Below are 8,142 nucleotides of genomic sequence, written 5' to 3'. Positions count from 1 at the left end.
TAATGAATCGAAAAAGTGAAATAACTAATTTTCTTTTCCCTTTTAGCTGATATATTAGAATATCCAACTGCCATGCACGTGGGCATTGTCACTTTAACAATAGCTCTCACGAATTTCAATGGTGAAGTCCTCTCAAAATCTAAAATAATTGTTTTTGATTGAGGGTATGTATAATAGTTCCCATTGATTTTGCTTGTAAAGCGGGGATAATGGCGCTAGGCTTACCGCAGTTATTTGCAATCTAAGGTTTTTTCTTTATTCCAAATGTTTCCCTAAATTTCAATTTAATAAAAGTATCTTTTTAGAATTATTTTGTTACTAAAACAGCCAATAGTTGCACCCCTGAATATAAACTAATGAAGTAAAACCTTTGATAGAACCTTGTAGAACTGAGCAGTTTTTCCTATTTAACAAATTAAATACAAACTATTAACCTATTTCTAATACCTCATATACTTAATTTCATCACTGTATTTGGACAGATTTTGCAATCTAATAAATAAGACAACTGGACTGAATAGCAGACGATAAAACGGTCCTGTTAAATTGAACACATTACAAATGCTCAGAAAGCTAATGTATACATTTCTGTAATGCATTCTCATTAGATTTAATGCAGTTTTAAGTGTGAACTTTAGTTTATATTGTGAGAGTTTAGAACATATTGGCTGAAGAGGGAAAAATGAGTTAAATACAGAACTAATTTTATTTTAAAAAAAAAACAATTGTAAAAGCTTTCTGTCTACTTGACCAATTTAACATTTTTTGTCTGTTGTAACTGACGTACTGCCTTGGTAGGTTTAGTCAAATCTGTTTTAAGAGATTTTATTTTGTTTCCAAATTTTTTTAGGGATCACCCTGTTCTTTGGCTGGCTATGATCAGCAGCATCTGTACAGAAAAAAACAAAAGTTAAGTTTTATCCTTTAATGCTTGGATGCGCACAAACAGTTCAAAATGCATCAGTTTAATCCTCAATAAGGAAACTAATGGTTTATGACATGACATCGTGTTGGCTAATCTAAATTGGGTTCTTGTCTTCTGAGGATCAGATACCAAGTTTTATCTTTTATAAAAGGTATGGCTCTACCTTATCTCTCTTGACTTTTGCAACCTCATGATGGAATAAGAAACGATAAAGCTACCATGTGCCATGTGTATCATTCACATTAACAGGGACAAAGCAAGAAAATAGACCAGTAACTGTGGAACACTTGAATTTCTTAAACTTTAATGATATAGAAGATAGATAGATAGATAGATAGATAGATAGATAGATAGATAGATAGATAGATAGATAGATAGATAGATAGATAGATAGATAGATATGTATACATATGGATAATCTGCTTAAACATTCAAAAGCTATTTTTCTGTGTACAGCATGTTTACTAGAGCACTGGCCAATCGTGTCATGTCAACAGTGAACACACCCTTTCTGAGGGGATATAAAAGAAATCAGCTTTCCATTCACCTCTACATATTTCTCTTTATCATCTATCACTTAAGATAAACGGCATCAAGAATGAACAATCTCTCTCTACTAATGCCACCAGGCTCTAAGATGATACAGTTCCTCTTCTTGTTTGGTCTGACCCTGGCTGCTGAACCTCCTGCAGACAAACAGGAACTGAAGTTGATGCGTGGTGGCTGTCCATTGTTCTGGTTTAGTTTCGGGGATCGCTGCTACAAGTACTTTGGCTCAAGGGTGACGTGGGGTGATGCAGAGCTCCTATGTGTGTCAGAGGAAGGCAACCTGGTGTCCATCCACAGTCAGGAGGAACAGAATTTTGTCAATTTGCTGATCAAGAACTTTGATCCTACTCAGGGACCCACCTGGATTGGACTCACTGATTTTCATCGAGAGGGAGGCTGGATATGGTCTTATGGGTCAAAACACAGATTCTCCATTTGGAGTCAAGGAGAACCTAGCAACTTTGGTGGATATGAACATTGAGCACACACCAACTATTTGTTAATAAGTTTTTCTGTTTCAACTGAACCTGTTTTTATCAGTAAAAGCTGAAATAGAGCCAATCTGGCAATGTAACTGATTCTAATCTATGTTAGAAATACTTTGATATTACCTTCAATGTAAAATAAATAATTAGATAATGAAATCTTATTTTCGAAAATGTCCATCTTCAAATGCTATTTTTCTGTAATTCTTTGGTCCCATTCTTCTTTGTAGAATAATACAAATATTACAATGACTCAGATGTAACCGATACAACATATTCTTATCCTTAATAAAGTAATGGCTCTCTGAGTTCTTCTTTTGAACTATTACATTTTTTCTGCTCATACAGATATTTTTACATGGTTTCCCTGAACATTTGAGGATTAACAAGAACTGTGAAATAAAAATGAAAGTAAATTTAAGGCAATAAAATATTTAACTTATCTGTTTCAATAGAAGAGAAATGTGTTCCAATATTTATTTCAGTTGTGTTCTGGAATACTGTACTTTTTGCAGAAACATAGTAATGTGTCAAATTGTCAGAAAGGAACATGGAGTGTTTACAAAAAAAATGTGGATTTAAGGTGGATTTGACCTGGGACAAAACAGCAAATCCAAAAGCAACAACTTATGTGTTCCATCTAATAGAAAACTGAAGCTCTACGGATGATAGTGTTTCTATGGCGAAGCTATAGTAACTTAAAAAAGATAAATACTTACAAAAATACTTACAATGAAAAAAAATTGATGAGTCAATTGATGATCAAATGTGTGCAAGAAGAAATGCATATGTTCCTTATAAAAAGAAAGATGGTTTTCCTTTTGTTTGAAAGAACACATTCAGTTGTTCTAAACAAAGCAATGAATTTTCCCTTGATCCTCTGTTTGTGCATGCTCATACAATCAGAGAGCTTATGACTCAATCGATTGCATTGCACTTATTCCCATTCATTAGAGCAAGCCTTAATTTTGTTATTTTATCACATTTTTTTCATCTGTAATTAATCACAACTCAATGAAATCTTCCCCTGCAGCATTTTTAACTTGAAATATTAAGTTCATGAGTGATTTACTAATCTGTATTCCCTATGTCAATACTCATCTTTTTTTAACAGGATGTTTAGGTGGGTTTTGAAATTGATTGTTTCTTGTTTCTGTGCAGAATGTATTTTCTTTAAAACCATAAAAGGATCCCCTGGACACCGCTGTGATGGAATGAGCCTGGAGAACAAACATTAATTCTATTGAGAATAAACTATATGACATGATAAAGAGGAGCTGGCTGCTTTTCCATGGAACAAAATGAAGGTAAATCAGATAATAATTCTAACAGTGTTCTCAAGTTTCTGAAAAAAACAGGAGGAAATTCTGGAAAAGCTAGAGCAACTCAGTGGTATTAAAAATAAAACAGAGAAGAGATTTGAAAAGAGACATGCTTTCACTGAAACTGCAAGAAAGGATTAAGGTTGGATTGTTGCATTTAAGACATGGGGGAAAAAAATATTATTTTGCATCACCATTTGTTTCTTTGTCCAAAGGAATATTCTAAAAGAAGTGAAATGGGTAAGAACAGAAGGAGATGTGAACATATCAATGAACAGGAACAATTCTGGGCCGAGCTCTCACCAAAAATGGAGAAATGGACTTATGCAAACTTATAGAATGAACCATCTGTTGTTCTTATACAGTTTGAGGTGATTGCAAATGCTACTACTTAAATCATGTACTGAGTAGCTTAGTGACTGAACTTTTAAAAGGAGAAGATAATGTATGATGTCCATTCTGTGGGGAAAAGTGCATTAAAGTCTAAAGAAAGAGATTATTTTATAAGTGTGAGTTAGGACCCCCAGTGGATCAGAAAAAGCCTTACCAACGTATTGGCTAGGTCTTAAGCAAGAATGCTAATGTTTATTTATCCAACCATAGGAACTATAAAAGTATTTCCTAGGAATCATTGTGACCCCAGGAGATGAGATATGATTGATTTAGTGATAAGCCACAGAGGGTTAGCTGGTCCCTTAAAGAGTAAAGGTTGCTGTGGAACAATCATTAATCAAACCTGTAGGAGAAGCACATCCAGATCTTTGTGATGATGTTAATATAGCAGTGCACATGCTAGGAATAAACTATGCTCACTCTGCATGCATGTGCTGCAGTAAGATATGAAGAACTCTGAAGTTACAAAGAGGTCAAAGCAGAAGCAATATTACAGTTGCTTACAAAGAGTTAACTGGCTGGTTGAAATGGGAGAGGATAGATTTAGCATTTAATCCGAAGTTTATTGGGTGTCCCTTTGTCATTTGTTAATGTGGAGAAAAAGACAAAGAGCTTTCAGTAATAAAATAAAGGCCTCAGTTATGTGAAACATGATGTCCATAGTAGGGCAATATGGCTGTGGCTGCAGCTCTTGCAATGTCATGTTGTGTTCAGAGTAGCTTGCTAAATGTTTTCCTCCATTGATTGATTAACAACGTTTTAATTATGAACTAGCATGAGGCCAAAAGTGAACAAGCTTATACAGTAAACCATGGATAAAGTTAGGAATAGAAAACAGTTTAATTTTCCAGAATTTTCTATTACATGAACCACTAACAGATTCATCTTGCCTGTGAAAGAATTGGCTGACATACCGCCTATCTTTTGCACCCTTCTCTTGTCTTGGCCTTTTTGCTTTCTTTTTTGATGATACAAATAAATAGTCAAAAAATCATACATTGTGATTTCTGGATATTTTTTTTAGATTATGTCTCTCACAGTGGACATGCACCTACTGAAGTACTTCAGACTGCCTTTGAGAGGCTAAATGGACAACAAGTTGATGCAGTCACTTTGAATATATCCTTGTAATACTCATCGTCTCCCGCTTCATCCGGGACTGGTTCGCTGGGCCAGCAGTATCAGTAAAGACTCCCAGACTTTCTTCCTAGACACCTCCTTAAGCTCTGCTTGAGGGAGCCCGAAGCGCTCACAAGCCAGCCAAGAGAAGTAATCCCCCCAGCGTGTCCTGGGTAGTCCCCTGGGCCTACTGGGGGCCTACCGGCTGCACAAGCCTGGAACGCCTCCTGGGGGATGCGTCCAGGAGGCGTCCAAAAAAGATATCTGAGCCACTAAGGGAGAGCCCAGCCACCCTGCTGAGAAAGCTCATGACTGACCGGTAAATTGAGAACTTAGCCTTTTTGCTCAGCTCTCTCTTCACCATAACAGACCAGTGCAATGTGTGCATTATACCTGCAGCCGCACCAAGCCATCTATCAAGCTCCCGCTGCCTTCTCGTGCCTGCGACATAACCTGGCCTTGATTTTATCCATTGATAAATAAATGTTTCAGTTTAATATCTAACTCCAGTTTAAATTGTGATCTTCTCTGTCAAACAATGAATCGTGAAGAGGCGATGACGGGACAGAATCTCCCTTAGTAATGCTTGAAATACTGTCAAATTCTCTAAAATCTCAAAAATGATTATTCAACCTTAAGAAAAAATAAAATTGATTATTAGCTTATTCGCCTTATCATATTATTCAATGAATATTCTAACATTTCATTTTAAATTATTATATATTTTCTACAGTTTTATACCAAATTCAAAAACTGATAAGAGTAGAGCTAGAACCTGGCAGAAGTGAACCAACGTTTTAATAACAGATAAATAAAGAAAGACTATGAATCACACTTTTAATACCCATAGAACTGAGGTTTTTCTTTAATAACAATATTGTAGGATATTTCTGGTTTTAAATTTTCTAATCCAATACCTAAAAGATATGGCATCTTTCTGTAATAGTTAAATATGACAAGAACCTTAATGCCCTTATGGACTGTGGGCCCATAGTCAACACTTGGTTGCAGAAACACAAAAATGCGCTACAGAATAAAAAATTTGAAATAGATAAACAGAGTACTTTCTTATATGAGATAAAAGTTATCTTTGAAGATTGTGTGAAGGCCAAAGCAAGTAGCAGCAAAAATCATTCATCATTTAAGGCTTTTGAACCAATGCAGATATGCATATTTTGATTTTAGATTTACACCTTTAAAAGATTTTAACTAGAATGTGCAAGGATTCTGTGTTCTGTGCTCTGCTGATTCTCGTCCACATGTGGCTGTTGTTCACAGGTGGGCATGGCCCCGCATCTGAGGCTCATTGAGGCTGCTCTGGCTGGAGCTTAAAATGAGTTTTCAGTCAGCTGATGGAAGCCAGAGTGTTAGACCGTTGTGGTACAACTGGTCTCTGTCCTGTCAACAGCTCTTCGTTCCTGTGAGTTTGATGTTTTGGATTCCCAGTTCTAACTTTGTCTCCTGTCTCTCTCAGTTGGTTATGCTGTGGATTACTCACCCACTTTGTCTCCGTGTGCTGAAGACTGGTTCCTGAATCCCTGGTGCTCAGATTCTGCTCTGGTGTTACCCTGTAGCCTCCCTCGGTGGTACAGGGCCAGACAAGAGACCCCGTTCCTGGATTCACTCTGGTTCCTTTAGCTGCTCCTCGAACCTGTCTCTGCTGTGGTGCTGCTCAGGCTCCCGCCTATGTTCCACCCGCTAGCCCACCTGTCATTCAGCCATCTCCTCCCATCGGAAAGCAGAGAGTCACAGAATCCCTTCTTCCACTCACCCTCCCCTGGTTTTCCGTACCTGGCGGTAAGCGAAGCGGCGTCAGTACAGATCTCCCTAAATCAGTGTTAATGAGTTCCCTCTTTCCTCCCACAGTGCTCCAAACTCTGATGTTCCGAACCTCACCTGCAGCTCATGTAGTGAGCTATTCTTATCTGTGTACAGCCAAAACATACATCTTTAACTGCTCCTTGTTCTCTGACTGTGTCTGCATGTGGACCAAACACCTAAAGACCATGACACAAGAACACTCTGGCCAAACTGACGCAGCAGACAATTTCGGTGGGCAGCTTGTTTCCCACCAGGAGAAGTTACAGACTCTCGGATTTGCGGTAGATGGAGCACAAGAATAAATACAGGTTTTGACAGTTCAATTTAACCAACTTACCGCTACGTTAACCTCTGCGTCATGTCCGCCCGTTTATGCGTCACCCAGTGTTCCACCTCCTAGTAACTCACCATCCAATTCACCTGATCAATCTCCCCCTTTCTCTGAAGGCTAGTCTCCGAGCCCTGAGAAATACTCTAGAGACAGCATTTCCTTTTGCAATGCTCCCTTGTGTTTAACTGACCTCCCCGCACTTATGCCTCAGATCATGTCAACATGTCCTTTGTTTTACGGGTATTAACTGGTATAGCTCTCAGATGGGCTGAAGCTCGCTTCACAGACTGCCAGTCTTTTGGTTTACTTTTGAAGCCTTCATTACTGAATTTAAGATGGTGTTTTTAGTTGAGACGGATCCTGTATAGTAGTCTCGCCAATTGCTGGCGCTTAAATAACGCGGCCACCGAGTTTCAGATTTTTAGTTTCCTACTTACTGTATGCTGCCACTGCTGGCTGAGAAGCACGGCCATTGCAGGCTGTGTTTTTTCAGGCTCTTGATGAGTTGTTAAAGGACGAACTGGCCTAAGTTGAGGAGCCAGACACATTTGAGAGGTTAGTCATCCTTGCTGTCCGGTTGGATGCCCGTTTAAGCAGCAGAGGTCGGGGGTGATTAGACAGATCCATACGGCCATCAGTTTCACTTTCACACGGGTTAAATCCATCACGTCCCATGGTAGCTGCACAGTCACCCCCTTAACCGATGCAGATTGGTCGTATTCATATTACCCAGGAACAGTGACAACAACACATTGCAGATATTCTGTGTTTCTATTGTGGAGCCCCTGGACACTTCGTTAACTCGTGTCCGGTTTGGCCAAAAGATCAGGTCCAGGCCCAAGATAAGTATCTGTCTTAGTTGATTCTGGCTCCAATTTTTATTTATTCGACCAGAGGCTTTTCTCAGTCTCAGATTGAGGCAGTACCCTTGTCCACTGTACTTCATGTCTCCGCCTTGGACGGAGAATGTCTAACACTCATCACAAACAAGTATCCACCCTTGCTGCTGTCTTCTGCTTTGGAACCTGTCCAGGATGCGGTCATTTTCACCAAACTTGACCTGCGCAATCTTATCTCTGCCTTTTTTCCTACCAATTCAAGTTAATATTATTAAGGATGAGAAATAGCACTCTCAAATGTAGCTTCTATTTCACTCATTCCTCTGGGAAGTGACCTTAGTTGAAAGGGAAATGCAAA

The sequence above is a fragment of the Cyprinodon variegatus genome, unplaced genomic scaffold (assembly GCF_000732505.1).
Source record: "Cyprinodon variegatus isolate N-32 unplaced genomic scaffold, C_variegatus-1.0 Scaffold135, whole genome shotgun sequence".
Lineage (NCBI taxonomy): Eukaryota > Metazoa > Chordata > Actinopteri > Cyprinodontiformes > Cyprinodontidae > Cyprinodon > Cyprinodon variegatus.
The sequence above is the reverse complement of the archived record's forward strand: the minus strand, read 5'-3'. Positions refer to the sequence as shown.